Here is a 16,717-nt window from a genome sequence, read left to right as displayed (position 1 = left end):
GCAAGCCGTCCTGGCCCAGATGCAGCAAAACAGGCCCAAACCATGATACTACCACCACCATGTTTCACAGATGGGATAAGGTTCTTATGCTGGAATGCAGTGTTTTCCTTTCTTCAAGCATAACACTTCTCATTTAAACCAAAAAGTTCTATTTTGGTCTCATCCGTCCACAAAACATTTTTCCAATAGCCTTCTGACTTGTCCACGTGGTCTTTAGCAAACTGCAGACGAGCAGCAATGATTTGGAGAGCAGTGGCTTTCTATTTGCAACCCTGCCATGCACACCATTGTTGTTCAGTGTTCTCCTGATGGTGGACTCATGAACATTAACATTAGCCAATGTGAGAGAGGCCTTCAGTTGCTTAGAAGTTACCCTGGGTTCCTTTGTGACCTCGCCAACTATTACATGCCTTGCTCTTGGAGTGATCTTTGTTGGTCGACCACTCCTGGGGAGGGTAATAATGGTCTTGAATTTCCTCCATTTGTACACAATCTGGTGAAGTCCAAACTCTTTAGAGATGGTTTTGTAACCTTTTCCAGCCTGATGAGCATCAACAACGCTTTTTCTGAGGTCCTCAGAAATCTCCTTTGTTTGTGCCATGATACACTTCCACAAACGTGTTGTGAAGATCAGACTTTGATAGATCCCTGTTCTTTAAATAAAACAGGGTTCCCACTCACACCTGATTGTCATCCCATTGATTGAAAACACCTGACTCTAATTTCACCTTCAAATTAACTGCTAATCCTAGAGGTTCACATACTTTTGCCACTCACAGATATGTAATATTGGATCATTTTCCTCAATAAATAAATGACCAAGTATAATATTTCTGTCTCATTTGTTTAACTGGGTTCTCTTTATCTACTTTTAGGACTTGTGTGAAAATCTGATGATGTTTTAGGTCATATATATGCAGAAATATAGAAAATTCTAAAGGGTTCACAAACTTTCAAGCACCACTGTAAATACAAAGTACTTTGTGTCTGCTGCACCTTTCAGTTCTTTTAAATCAAGGCTGAATACTTTCTTCTTTGCCGCAGCCTTTTATTCAGTCAAATCTGAGGCTTTTGATTACTTCCTCTCTCTGCATTGTAACTTTTATTCTTGTATTTTATCTGTCTTATTCTATTTTAGCTTTTTTTTAGTTCTCTTACTAGAGCGGCGGCTACAGTTATTGGCACCTTAACGATCTTTTGGCTGTTGCAAAAGTGGAAAAGGCTTTCAGTACATAAATTGTGCATGAATAATTACTCAAACTTCCACTGGGAAAAAAACGAGTTGATTCCCGATTACTAATGCTGCGTTCATGTGCTATGGGAATTATGGTAAATAACAAATGCCGACATGGAAAGCACACATGAACTTGTGGTATTTTCATGTGGTATTTTCCACTGGACAACTCGTAGAAAATTTTGATACATGAGTTGCCGAGATGAGATGAACTTTAACCTTTTCAACATGGCGGCGAGCGGTACAAGACACTTGAATGGTAAGCATTGTACGCTACTAAAGTTTTTTTTTACTAGTACTAGTGGGTAGTTTTTGGTGTCTATGCAATGTTGCGTCATTAACAAGTGTAATATAATACATTAGAAATCCATTTCCTTTAAAAATGTGTTGTTATGGTTTGTTTTTACCTATCCAGAGCAGACACTATTGCTAACGATAGCGAATCTAGTCCACCATCTTTAATTTGTCAACAACAACAAAAGCATGTGAACACAACACACTGGTAAATACCACTTCCCAACTGGAAAATATCATCTTCCCATAGCACATGAACGCAGCATAAGCGTATCGGATCACGTGACACCGTTCCACAAGTATTGACATCTTTGTCCACAGTTATCAACACCGTTCCATAATTATCGACATCCAGATGATTATTTATTAAATAAAAAACCGTATGTGGTATTAAGTTAGCAAAACATAGTTTTATTTAAAATTTGTTTTACATTGACTTATATTTAGTACAAAATATCTTTTCTATAAATGTATGGATGTCGGTGTTTACGTAAATAAGGAAGTAATTCTAATGTTTCTAAACAAATGAACTGATAATGTTTAACCTGTCAGAAAATCTTTTTGTTCCACTTTCTACCCACTTTCTAAGGATTTTCGTCGATCACATTTTGTTAATCATTTGTTGTTCGTATTAATTTCTAGTTTTGTAGTTTACCAATAAATATCAACAGGCAATCGACATTGTAACCACAAGAAAATCCAAGTCAAAGGTCGCATGTCATTCCTCGAACCAAAATATAAAATGTTAACTGATATTGTAATATGTGGTAGATATTTACAACAAACTGCAAAAAATATATTTTCTGAATGGAATAGAAAAACCTGAATATTTCAAGCATGCAATTTTTTTATATGCTAGGAATTTAATTCTGGTCTAATTCTATTTATAGCAATAGAATTCCAAATACTCTATAAACATTCCATTCTGTTATGAATCGGACAAAAATATATAAATCACCACACTTATATTTTTTTTAAAGTATATTTTCTGAATGGAATAGAAAAACCTGAATATTTCAAGCATGCAATTTTTTTATATGCTAGGAATTTAATTCTGGTCTAATTCTATTTATTGCAATAGAATTCCAAATACTCTATAAACATTCCATTCTGTTATGAATCGGACAAAAATATATAAATCACCACACTTATATTTTTTTAAAGTACTTCATCTACTTCAACAACGTTACACAAAGATCGATCCATAACAGTTGTAAATGTCACTTAATTCCACAGGGTGTCGATAATGGTGGACACCGGTGAAAGTGATCACTATTATCAACACCTCACGTGACTTCTCAAATGCGCGTTTAGAATACAAAATGGCGACTGTCAAATGAAAGAGTGGCGACTGTCAAATGAAATAGTAAGAAACAAAGTAGGTTTTGACAAGGAGATCATGAAATATCGGTGAATTTGAAAAGTAAAAACACGTCCATGAGCTTTCTACCATGCTTACCTGCGATGATAATGTCCGGGTTTTCCTCAAGTTGCTGATCTGTTAAAAAAAATTCCATCTCAGGTAACGAGCTGCGTCATCAGACGACAAGCTCAAATGGTAAGGGGGGGTCTTCCGGTTGATTAATTAACCAATAATAATTGTTGGAACTGAAACTCACCTTTGTAAAATTGTTTTTTATTGGTAAATCTGAAAAAGTGTCGATAATTATGGACTGTCGATGATTGTAGCCACCGCTCTATTTTTAATTGGACTTGAATGTCTGTTTATAATGTGTTTCTTCCTCCGTCTGTTCACCCTAACACACTATAATGTTATTGCCATTTTTGTGCCACGACTTATAAATTTGTCTCGTGCTTGTTATAAGGAAAAACAAACTACTCCAAAATACTTAATGCTCCTTATGAAACAGCTTTTCTTTCAGCGTGACCGCAATGCATGATGGGATATATTGCTTGGTTAGTGACCATCAGTTGGTTGTACACTACTTTTCACGATGCACTGTGGGACGCTTTGAGTGCACTATATAAGGTGTAATAATTCTCACTATACATTCAGACAGCACTACAAAATGGTGACCTCACTGTATAGTCCACTATATAGTGAGTAGGGAGTGATTTCGGACACAAGGCAAGGCAAGGCAAGTTTATTTATATAGCACATTTCATACACAATGGCAGTTCAATGTGCTTTACAGAAGTAAAAACAAAAACAGTAAACAATGGAGAAATAAAATTACATAAAATAATTTTATTTCTATTCTAAAACAATTAATTAAAAGAATTAAAAGAATTAAAAGAAAATAATAAGAATTAAACAATAGTAGAAATAAAATAATAAAATAAAGTAGAAATAGGAGGAGAAAAAAAAGGAAACCAGCAGAATAGAATAAAGAATAAAATAGAATAAAGTTAAAATTAAAGTAAATTTAAAACGTGCAGAGAAAGTAAAAATTATAAAATAAAAAAAGGGAAGGGAACCTGAGTTGCCAGACCCATTAAAATTGGCACTACACCGCTTTTACAGATTTTTACAGATAATTTGCAATTTATAAAGCATGAGTGTGCTCACCTGATGATCTTGCATGCCTCATGTTTCTCAGTGTTGATGAGAACACTGAGACCCCCTTCCCTCCAAACACACACACACACACACACACACACTTTTTTTTTTTGCTATATTGGTTTTAATAAAATCCCCGCACGTGTGTCTGTCTATCTGCTTCATGGCACTGTAGTAGTCTAAATGGGTCACAATGAAATTTACAGCATGACAGCCGTTAAAAATAAACACCCCCCTTCCCCTTCTCCCCTCCACCACCACCTGCCCATTGTATGATTTGCAATACCGAGCTGCAAATTCGTCATATTCAAGCAAGGTTTTGTGCTTGATGGTAGCAGGTGTGGCGAGAACAACATCAGAAAGAAAATATAATTCACTTGAGGAGTAAAGAGCTTTTTTGTAGTCCTCCTATGAGTCCTGACCATGACGGTGTGAACTTCCAACAGCATCACTAACGTGAGCCAGAAACACTGAGCCATCTGTCTGAAACACACATGCAAGAAAAAACACTATGCCCTTTCTCATACATAGACAATTGCACAATCCACAGGGGCATAAACACCAAGATAATACACACACACACAAAATGCAGAAGCAGTCCAGCTTTCTACAAGCTACAAATCTGTTAAACGTCTTTCTTAAAGACAACATATGCACTGCTCAGTGCTGAATGGAACATTGCTAGCTGACAGCATTTACAGTGGCGCTTGAAAGTTTGTGAACCCTTTAGAATTTTCTATATTTTTGCATAAACATGACCCAAAACATCATCAGATTTTCACACAAGTCCTAAAAGTAGATAAAGAGAACCCAGGTAAACAAATGAGACAAAAATATTATACTTGGTCATTTATTTATTGAGGAAAATGATCCAATATTACATATCTGTGAGTGGCAAAAGTATGTGAACCTTTGCTTTCAGTATCTGGTGTGACCCCCTTGTGCAGCAATAACTGCAACTAAACGTTTGCGGTAACTGTTGGTCAGTCCTGCACACCGGCTTGGAGGAATTTTAGCCCGTTCCTCCGTACAGAACAGCTTCAACTCTGGGATGTTGGTGGGTTTCCTCACATGAACTGCTCGCTTCAGGTCCTTCCACAACATTTCCATTGGATTAAGGTCAGGAATTTGACTTGGCCATTCCAAAACATTAACTTTACTCTTCTTTAACCATTCTTTGGTAGAACGACTTGTGTGCTTAGGGTCGTTGTCTTGCTGCATGACCCACCTTCTCTTGCGATTCAGTTCATGGACAGATGTCCTGACATTTTCCTTTAGAATTCACTGGTATAATTCAGAATTCATTGTTCCATCAATGATGGCAAGCCGTCCTGGCCCAGATGCAGCAAAACAGGCCCAAACCATGATACTACCACCATTATGTTTCACAGATGGGATAAGGTTCTTATGCTGGAATGCAGTGTTTTCCTTTCTCCAAACATAACGCTTCTCATTTAAACCAAAAACTTCTATTTTGGTCTCATCTGTCCACAAAACATTTTTCCAATAGCCTTCTGGCTTGTCCACGTGATCTTTAGCAAACTGCAAACGAGCAGCAATATTCTTTTTGGAGAGCAGTGGCTGTCTCCTTGCAACCCTGCCATGCACACCATTGTTGTTCAGTGTTCTCCTGATGGTGGACTCATGAACATTAACATTAGCCAATGTGAGAGAGGCCTTCAGTTGCTTAGAAGTTACCCTGGGGTCCTTTGTGACCTCACCGACTATTACACGCCTTGCTCTTGGAGTGATCTTTGTTGATTGACCACTCCTGGGGAGGGTAACAATGGTCTTGAATTTCCTCCATTTGTACACAATCTGTCTGACTGTGGATTGGTGGAGTCCAAACTCTTTAGAGATGGTTTTGTAACCTTTCTCAGACTGAGGAGCATCAACAACGCTTTTTCTGAGGTCCTCAGAAATCTCCTTTGTTCGTGCCATGATACACTTCCACAGACATGTGTTGTGAAGCTCAGACTTTGATAGATCCCTGTTCTTTAAATAAAACAGGGTGCCCACTCACACCTGATTGTCATCCCATTGATTGAAAACACCTGACTCTAATTTCACCTTCAAATTAACTGCTCATCCTAGAGGTTCACATACTTTTGCCATTCACAGATATGTAATATTGGATAATTTTCCTCAATAAATAAATGACCAAGTATAATATTTTTGTCTCATTTGTTTAACTGGGTTCTCTTTATCTACTTTTAGGACTTGTGTGAAAATCTGATGATGTTTTAGGTCATATTTATGCAGAAATATAGAAAATTCTAAAGGGTTCACAAATTTTCAAGCACCACTGTAATCACTCTCACACACACACACACACACACACACACACACACACACACACACACACACACACACACAAACAGCCACTTGGCTGCTATGAGTGAACGCTCGGGTTCCTGCAGAGCTCCAACCATTAAAGATTTATTTGGTGATTTGAAATATTGATTGAGTGAGAAAAGCAGAAGTGGGAAAGAGCAGCAGGAGGTTCTCATCACTCTCACGACCAAATGTATAATATGCCTTGTATCGAGCTCTCACACACACACAAACACACACCCACAACACCTCTAAACACTGATTAACACAGAAAGTTCAATACAAAATGATGGAGTGTCACCAAAAAGGTAGGAAGTAAAGGGAGAAATTACAACGGAGCACTTTTTATTGTTGCCTCTTCACGGCACCAGGTTCGATCTTGGGCTTGGGTTAGTGTCTGTGCAGAGATTGACATGTTCTCCCTGTGCTCTTTAATACGGGTTTCCTCTGGGTTCTGTGGTTTCCTCTGACTGGGGGAAATTTAGAGTAGCCCGTCCACATACCTACATGTTTTTGGATATTTACAGGAACTCCACAGAGTTGTGAGGCTGTAACGCGACCCGGCACCAGGCCTCCCTGCACTTATCCCTGTTCTTATTTGTTCATTACTCGGTGAAGCATAGATTAAGGCTACATCCACACAACAACGGCAACGAGATGTTATTTAAAAATATATCGCGTCCAAATGGGCAACAATCAGTAAAATATCAGGTCCATATGGCAACGCAACGCTTGCTGAAAACGATGCAATACACATGCCACACCTCTAGGGGCGCTGTAAGACGGTCCCTTCGGAGACACCAGAACAATAGAAGAAGTAAGGACGCATGCGCATAAACTATTATGTGCGAGACTTCATATTAGCCACAAAGTCAGGAAAATCTGTTCGTAAAATTACATTATAATGACCAAATATAATGAAAAGTATTTTTCCAGTCTCACCTGTGAAAGGTAATCCCATGTGATCTCGTTTGGACGGCAAACCTGTTGGTACAGTTAAACGCAGCTAATCTTTATTCTCCGCTTTGACCTATCCAATATGGCGGCGAGGATGACGTATGATTCTACGCGGAAGGCGGCGTCTTTAATGGTCCGGAATAAATTGAATGCTACACGTTGATGGATTAATTTGTTGTTTCTCACCTGTGAAAGGTAATCCCATGTGATCTCGTTTGGACGGCAAACCTGTTGGTACAGTTAAACGCAGCTAATCTTTATTCTCTGCTTTGACCTATCCAATATGGCGGGGAGGATGGCGTATGATTCTACGCGGAAGGCGGCGTCTTTAATGGTCCGGAATAAATTGAATGCTACACGTTGATGGATTAATTTGCTCTTCTACGCCCTTTTTGAGGAATGTATTGTCGGACTTAAACCAACATCTGAAGAGGTGAGATCGCTCCTTTTTTTCCCTATTTTTGCTGGCGGGATTGACTCTGCCCTAGGGGCTATTTTCTCTCTCTCTCTCTCTCTCTCTCTCTCTCTCTCTCTCTCTCTCACTTTGCACCATTACACAATAAATATTCACAGTGAAAATATTTTGTAAGCGCGTTTCATGAACCAAGTTATAGGATTTGTTGACAACTCGCATCGAGTTCGTTACACTTCTACCCGGCGTGAATCACTCACAGTCATGTGGTTGTGACGTCATCGTAAACAAATCCGTTCTACTCATCCAGACGACTTCACAACGGCGATGTTGCCAGATCTTTCCACTCTGGAACCCGTTCTCAAAAAGATTGCGTTTTGGGCACCCAAAACGCCGGTGCCGTGTGGACGCCAGGCCTAAATGATAAGCAATTGTATCGGAGTCACCTGAATCCGTTGCCGTGTGGACAGGGTCTAAGTGCATGCTGTCAGTCACTTGACTGCAAATCAGAACGATGTCTTCAAAGGAGACGAATGTCCAGATGTCAAATGAGAGCAAGAGAAGTGTGAAATTATCATTGGGAATCTTGTTAGGCCAAAAGGTATTATGAGTTCTAATCACTGCCAGGCCTGGTGTCTCATAAGAACAGGCTGATTGAAGCCCTCAGCTCTCTCATAGTGCTCTGTGTGTGTATGTGTGTGTGTGCGTGTGTGTGTGGACATTAGATATCGCTGAGATGAGAGTCCTGAGGCTCTGTAGTCAGCCAAGAAGTTCAAAAAACACAGGTTGTCTCAACTGCATAATGTTTCTGTGGGAAAAAAGAACATTTCTTACAGACAGAGTTGAGTTCTGTATTTTAAAATGTTAAAAACTAAATATATAAATATATACATCTACAGGGCGGCATGGTGATGTAATGGTTAGCGCTGTCTCCTCACAGCAAGAAGGTCCGGGTTCGAGCCCCGTGGCTGGCGAGGGCCTTTCTGTGCGGAGTTTGCATGTTCTCCCCGTGTCCGCGTGGGTTTCCTCCGGGTGCTCCGGTTTCCCCCACAGTCCAAAGACATGCAGGTTAGGTTAACTGGTGACTCTAAATTGACCGTAGGTGTGAATGTGAGTGTGAATGGTTGTCTGTGTCTATGTGTCAGCCCTGTGATGACCTGGCGACTTGTCCAGGGTGTACCCTGCCTTTCGCCCGTAGTCAGCTGGGATAGGCTCCAGCTTGCCTGCGACTCTGTAGAACAGGATAAAGCGGCTAGAGATAATGAGATGAGATGAGATAAACAGATATTCCATGAAATCAAGTTGTACATGAGCTGACAGCCAACGAGGCGTGTAGCACCGAGTTGGCTATAACCCATATACGATGAGATTGAGTGGAATAACTGTTTTATTCTATCCACATTCACTGGATTTTGAGAAACGGAGCATATTTATTTTTTGCAAATTCAATAAATAAACATTTTATACAAAATGTCCGACAAAATCATTTCTGCTTAGAATGTAAACAAACCGGCGAAATGACAGTAGCAATTTGTAAAAAATGCAATAATAATCATTCTTGAAAAAATAAAAAAAATCCATTCTTGACCATCAAATACTTTTATTCCATATTTTGTTGCTTTTTTTTGTATTTTTTGGGTTTTGTTTTCGAGTAGAGGTTTTATTTCGTCCTCAGCTGGTTCAGCAAAAGGCTCCGCCATTTTGTTTTTCTCTACTGAGCTGATATCCTTGTTGTAAAATAGCCAATCAGAGCGCGCGATTGCTCATATCCAGTGAATGTGGATATGTACACAGTACTGTGCAAAAGTCTTTAGCACCCTATTTTTTTCATACAAACTTTGTTATAGATTTCTATTTTATAACTTCTACATTATCGAGTCAAAACATTACAAAAACATTTTAGAGTTCCAAACGTTCATTCATTTTCCAGCACAAAAATGAAATGTTACAGGAAAAAAAAAGTTTGTATCTGAGCAGCATATTCCATACAAGAGCACTTTTCAGATTGAAAAAGAAAACCTACAGTGATGAAGGCTACTGGGTTTTGGTGCAAAATGAAGAAGCAAGTGTGGCAAAGTGTCCAGAAGAACTGTGGCTGGTTCTGCAAGATGCTCAGTAAAACCTACAGCTCATTTCGTTATAAAACTGCACTCATTGGACCTCAGACTACTATTTTTTTTAAAGCAAAAGGTCATCTCACACTAAATATTGCCTTTGTTTCATTTATTATGGCTTACTGCTTCCTGTTTATAGTATTTTTTAACATTGAAACATTTAATTTCATTATTTTTTAAGGTATCTTTGCTCTACAGCATTGCTTTACATGTGCCAAGACTTTTGTATGGTACCATACATATACATCTCCTACAGCAGGGCTTTTCAAAGTGTGGGGCGCGCCCCCCCTGGGGGGCGCCAGAGTTCTTCGGGGGGGCGCAAAGTGAGAGACAAAATGGATCGATTTTTAGTACCTAAAGCTACTGGGAGTGAGGAGACGGCCAAGCAAAAAAACAGAGCCTCCAGGATGTTGCGATTTGCAACTTCAGCGCAAATTCAACCAATCTCCGCGAATTCAGGGCGGTGTTGCAATTATATCCAATCACCGCAACTTTCCCGCAAATTTGACCAATTGTTGGCGTCGTCTTGAGGTGACGTCGACAAACTACCTTCCGCCTTACTTCCGTGTGTTCAAGAGAAGCAGCATGCGCGTCATGTTGCTAGATTGGCGGTTTCAAGTGCGTTTTGGCGGGTTTTGAATATATTTTGGACTGGAAAACGTCAGCAGTATCTGGCAACATTGCATGATGTATTTATATAGGCTTAAATTCTGTTACTGAAAGTGTGTTATGTTTACAGTGAAGGACTGTGTGCACTTTTTTTTTTTTTTACTTAATACAAGAAATTAATGGATTCCAACATTTTTGCCAAAATGGTATTTTATTTTCCATTGTTTAGGCAGCTTCAGCATCATACTGTGAGATTCTGTTCAAATTGTTTTTTTTTCTTCTATGAAGCCTGAGCCATTTATTTTATTAGTTTATAATTATTGTTTAATTTAGTCTTCAGGAGAGACTGCCTGCACACGGTACTAGTATTAATAGTTTTTTTTTCTTACATGAAAGCTGAGGCATTTATATTATATTTTAAGGTAACTTCATGTTGTGCTGTGAGGTTCTCTGCACTTTAACTTTTGAACCAACAGGTGCATTTGGATAAGTAAAGCCTATTTTTCTGCATTTTTGTAGTCCTGGTAATCTTTTATATTGGTAAAGTTGTTTATAGGACCATTTCTCAGGGTCTTTGTTTTTTTAATCAATAGTTTTTCAGTAATAACATATCGCTCAATTTTAATCACAAAAAGAGAAAATCGCAACAATTTCTCGCAACTTTCACTTCCTCCTGCAATGTAATCGCAACAAAAACCTAAACACCGCAACTTTCATCGCAATTTTTTTGGAAACCCCCGCAACATCAGACATTTTAGCCCGCAACAATCACAAAAAAGGCCCGCGGAATCCTGGGGGACTGGAAAAAGAAGGAAGTATGACCATGATTATTTAAAGTTTGGATTTTCATGGACTGGATCTGAAGATGCTCCACTGCCACAGTGTGTTGTCTGCCAAGAGGTGCTAGCTAACGATGCTATGAGATGTTTAAAATGTGTAAAACAAGATGTTTTAAAAAGCACAGATGTTTAAAATGTGAAAAAGAAAAAAATGTGTACAACAACCATTTTTTAAAAAATACGAATGGAACATTAAGTATAGCAACAACAAAAATTGTGAGGGGGGGGTGCTGTTGTTTATTTGCTCTCCGAGGGGGGGCTGACTCTCCCACACTTTGAAAACCCCTGTCCTACAGCATCAGAAGCTTGCCCTTTAGCTGAACAAAGGACCTTTATCTAAAATATCCTGTTTCTCTGGAAACATTGTGTACTATATTTCATTTTTTACTACATCCACTATTTTTACTGAACTACAGCACACTGCAGTTACGTCCTGATTTTTTAAATTATAAAATATAGAAATATATGTATTGAAATCTCACCTACACAGCAGACTTTGAAGCACTGGAATGTGAAAGCCTGAGGAAATCAAAACAGCTTTTGTTTGAAGTGAAAGGAAAAAGGATATGTGGTGTTTCTTGGAGATACAAGATGTGAGGGAGAAGATAATCCTCTCATGGATATGCCTCATTGCTTAGTGGCTTATTTCAATCGTTATTAAAATCATCACTGATTAACATCTGCTGTAGTGTCTGGAGATTTTTGTGCACAGAGACTGGTCTCCTTTCATGAGGACCCATTTCGCTGATTTTCAGCTCTGCTTCTGAGTGTGACTGGATCCATCATCACTTGTCCGTCATTCTCGTGGGACTGTCCACATGACTCAGATTTACCAGATGACTGATAGACGATGTTTCAGGCAAAATGCTCATTTCCACTAAAGTCTTCATGATGTCATGTTTAAACCTTGCCAGATATCGTTTAAAAATGGACACACGGAGCTCGACAGTAATGAATACGCAGGCTGACATTTTATTGAACGTGACTGTCTTCGCCTCGTGTAAGATCACATTATTGAGCTTAGTTCTGATAAGAAAAATGTGATCAGAAACAACCCACATTTCATTTATCTGTCCCTGCAGGGCTCTTTGTCTGCCCGTCCTCCACTCTGTCTAGGTTTATTTATATTTTGTCTAATTTTAGAGAAGAAACACAAATTGAATGTCTGTGTTTTGGAAATTAGAGATGCACATACAGAAAACAATCACGTTTTACACGTGATCATAACTTTTTCACATGTGATTATGCAAGTAATATGCAGAGGTCACAAAAGAACACATTCTTTACTTAAGTAGAAATACAAATAGTTTTGTAAAAAAAATACTCTGGTAAAAGTAGAAGTACTGATTCAACTTCTTTACTCAAGTAAAACTACATAAGTATTTTTACTTTGAAGAACATTTCTACAGGCTGTTTCTGTGCAAAGCTTACATAACATAACATAACATAACATAACATAACATAACATAACATAACATAACATAACATATAATATAAACCATAAAACATAAAACCATAAAACATAACATATAACATTACATAGAACATAACATATAATGTAACATAACAAAACATAACATGACAAAAACATAAAACATCACATAACATCACATATAACATCACATATAACAACATATAACATAAAACCAAAAATCTTCACATATAACATAACAAATAACTTAACATAAAAACATAAAAGATAACATATAACATATAATATAAAAACATAAAATATCATAACATAACATAAAAACATAAATCATCACATATAACATAACATAAAAACATAAAAGATAACAGAAATAGAACATAACATAAAAACAAAATGTAATGTAACTTAGCATAAAACAACATAACATAACAAAAACATCAGTTGTCAGATATAACATAACATAACATAACATAAAACATAAAAACATATAACATCACATAAAACACATAACATAACATAAAACCGTAAAGCGGCAGCACAGTGGTGTAGTGGTTAGCGCTGTCGCCTCACAGCAAGAAGGTCCTGGGTTCGAGCCCTGGGGCCGGCGAGGGCCTTTCTGTGCGGAGTTTGCATGTTCTCCCCGTGTCCGCGTGGGTTTCCTCTGGGTGCTCCGGTTTCCCCCACAGTCCAAAGACATGCAGGTTAGGTTAACTGGTGACTCTAAATTGACCGTAGGTGTGAATGTGGGTGTGAATGGTTGTCTGTGTCTATGTGTCAGCCCTGTGATGACCTGGCGACTTGTCCAGGGTGTACCCCGCCTTTCGCCCATAGTCAGCTGGGATAGGCTCCAGCTTGCCTGCGACCCTGTAGAAGGATAAAGCGGCTAGAGATAATGAGATGAGATGAGAAAACCGTAAAGCATCACATATAACATCACATATAACAACATAACACAAAAACATAAAACATTATATATAACATAACATATAACAATATAAAAACATAAAACATAACGTAACATAACATACAGTGGCATGCAAAAGGTTGGGCACCCTTGCTTAAAATGTCTGTTACTGTGAATAGTTAAGTGAGCAGAAGATGAACTGATCACCAAAAGGCATAAAGGTAAAGACAACACATTTCTTTTCAGAATTTTATGCAAGATTTGTGTACTATTTTTGTTTTGTACAATTGTAGAGTGAAAAAAGGAAAGGAACACCATGCAAAAGTTTGGACACGCCCAATACATTTGAGTTCCCAGGCAACTTTTACCAAGGTTCCAGACCTTAATTAGCTTATTGAGCTACAGCTTGTTCACATTCATCATTAGGAAAGGTCAGGGGATGCAGATTTCCAAGCTGTATAAATTCTCTGACTCCTCAAACTTCTCCCTAAAATCAACAGCCATGGGCTCCTCTAAGCAACTCCCTCGCTTTCCGAATAATAAAATAATTGATGCTCACAAAGCAGGAGAAGACTACAAGAATGTAGCAAAGTGTTTTCAGGTTGCTGTTTCCTCAGATTGTAATGTTATTAAGAAATGGCAGGTAACAGTAATGATGGCGGTCAAGGTGAGATCTGGAAGAGCAAGAAAACTTTCTGAAAGAACTGCTCATTGGATTGCTAGAAAGGAAAATAAAACCCCTGTTTGACTGCAAAAAGACCTTCAGAAAGATTTAGCAGGCTCTGGAGTGGTGGTGCACTGTTCTACTGTGCAGGGACACCTGAACTATATGACCTTCATGGTTGAGTCAGTAGGAGAAAATCTTTCCTGCATCCTAGCCACAAAATTCAGCATCTGAAGTTTGCAAATGAACATCTAAACAAGCCTGATGCATTTTGGAAACAAGTCCTGTGGACTGATGAAGTAAAAATAGAACTTTTTGGCTACAATATGTAAAGGTATGTTTGGAGAAAAAAACAGTGCTGAATTCCAGGAAAAGAACATCTCTTCAACTATTAAGTATGGGGGTGGATCGATCATGCTTTGGGCTTGTATTGAAGCCAGTGGCACAGGGCACATTTCATTGGTAGAGGGAAAAATACCAGCAAATTCTGGAAGCAAACATGTAAGATTTTTTCTTTTACCTCTCGGGCCCTCACCATCTCGAGATCAGTCCCCCCGTGTCACCCAGACGTCTGGGGGGGTGAGTCGCGAAAGAAAGACAGGAACCCCAAAGTAGTTCACATCTTTATTCGCAAGTCCCCCCCAATTAGACAAGAATACAGAGGGTTATTATATGTGGGTGTTATCTGTGTGGATGAAATGACATCACTGTTTGATATCTGTCTATGTGTGTGTGTGTCCAGGCCCGCCGACAGGGGGGGACAAACGGGTATGTTGTCCCGGGCCCAGGAATGGGGAGGGCCCAGAACTGGGCTCTCATGAAGTTGCGATTAAATTATTTTATTTCATTTCAAAATGTGTTGATTTGGGGGAGAAATGTGCTATATTTGCATTCAATAAATGATTTCTAGATCTTTTGCCTTTATTGTCTTTGAAAAAGGCGTCAGTAACCCCCTACCACCCCTAATGCAAAAATGGTTTGGTCTGACTCTTTGATTAAGGGGAAAAAACCGACATCGTTCAATCATAGCGCTTCGACAATCAGCGTGCGTGCCATTTGTCAACGTGCACAAGTCAGGAGCACAGAAAAGAAAAGAGAAAAAGAGAGGAAGAAACCAAGAGACTCAGGGGCTCACTGCATAAATATTTTAAAAAAGATTCAGATGATGCAGCAGGTACTAGCAAAGGCAGTGGGGCAGCTGAGCCAGGTAAGACACAGCCAACTTTTTCCAGCCTCGTAAAGTAACCCCAACCAAGGCACGCGCGGCACGCAATTCATGTTACAAACGAGGGGAGAGCAAGTCACACTGAACACCATATCAAACGCACAGGGCATTGAATCATTTCATAACCACAACGGCTTAATAACATTGTGTTTCATATATCTGATTGAAGCTAAGGATATTCACATTAGCCCGCAATCATATCCCGCCATTTCTCGAGCGGTGTGTTCTTCTCTGCTTTCCCACTGGACAGTACGCACGCACAGTATACTATGTTTGCCCCCAGCCCTGCCCGAAATCCCCCGTCCATCGCTGCTCCTTCAAGAGCACCCCAATCGCGTGATTATAGTAGGCTATCCACGAGTTTAGGAAGGCACTGCGGGGGCTGTCGCATGCAGGCTTGGGGCGTAACGGAATACATTTAATGGCGTTCGGTTAAAGGATACAAAATAACAGTAACCGCTTATTCCGTTACAGTACAGGGGGGAAAGATTCAGTGAAATTGGGGATTACTTCACAGGATCACAATGTGTGTGAGGTTGCTGGTTTTGGGCTTTTTTTTGTTAAAATGTTAAAACTGTAAAAATGTTGAAATGCTAAAATGAAATGGTTGTTGACCGGTTGAATGGTTTTTGAATACCTGTCATTTAAGGGTTGGAGTGAGTAGAGACTGGGATAAGAGAGGTGGGTGTGTGTGTGGGTTGGCCCGGGGGGGTCCATTCAGAGCATTTTGTCCCGGGCCCAGCCAAAGCTGTCAGCGGTCCTGTGTGTGTCTGTGTGGATCTGTGGGTGTGTGTGGGTGTGTCTGTGAATGCGTGTGTGTGAATATGGCTAGGTCAGCAAATCACATCTTAATTCCAATTCCTTAATTCCATTAATATGTATGTGTGTAAGTGAAAATATATCCTGTATACATTTCAGATGTTCTAACAGATATCAACATTTACCTCATGTTCTGATAGAATGTTCCAAAACACGTCTCGAGCAATGTGTCTAGCTTAGACAGAAGGTCACACAGTAACTTACAAGTTACACAGAATTCAGTGCCTTCTAACCGAAATAATAAAATAGAACAGAACAGAACAATATTAAGAATAAGTATTAAGAATTACTGCCTTCTTGGTCAAGAATAAATATTTACAATTATTTATCCTTACAAAGGAATAAACCCTTACAATATG

This window comes from Neoarius graeffei, chromosome 10, assembly GCF_027579695.1.
Source record: "Neoarius graeffei isolate fNeoGra1 chromosome 10, fNeoGra1.pri, whole genome shotgun sequence".
In the NCBI taxonomy this organism is placed as follows: Eukaryota; Metazoa; Chordata; class Actinopteri; order Siluriformes; family Ariidae; genus Neoarius; species Neoarius graeffei.
Note: the sequence above shows the minus strand (reverse complement) of the source record.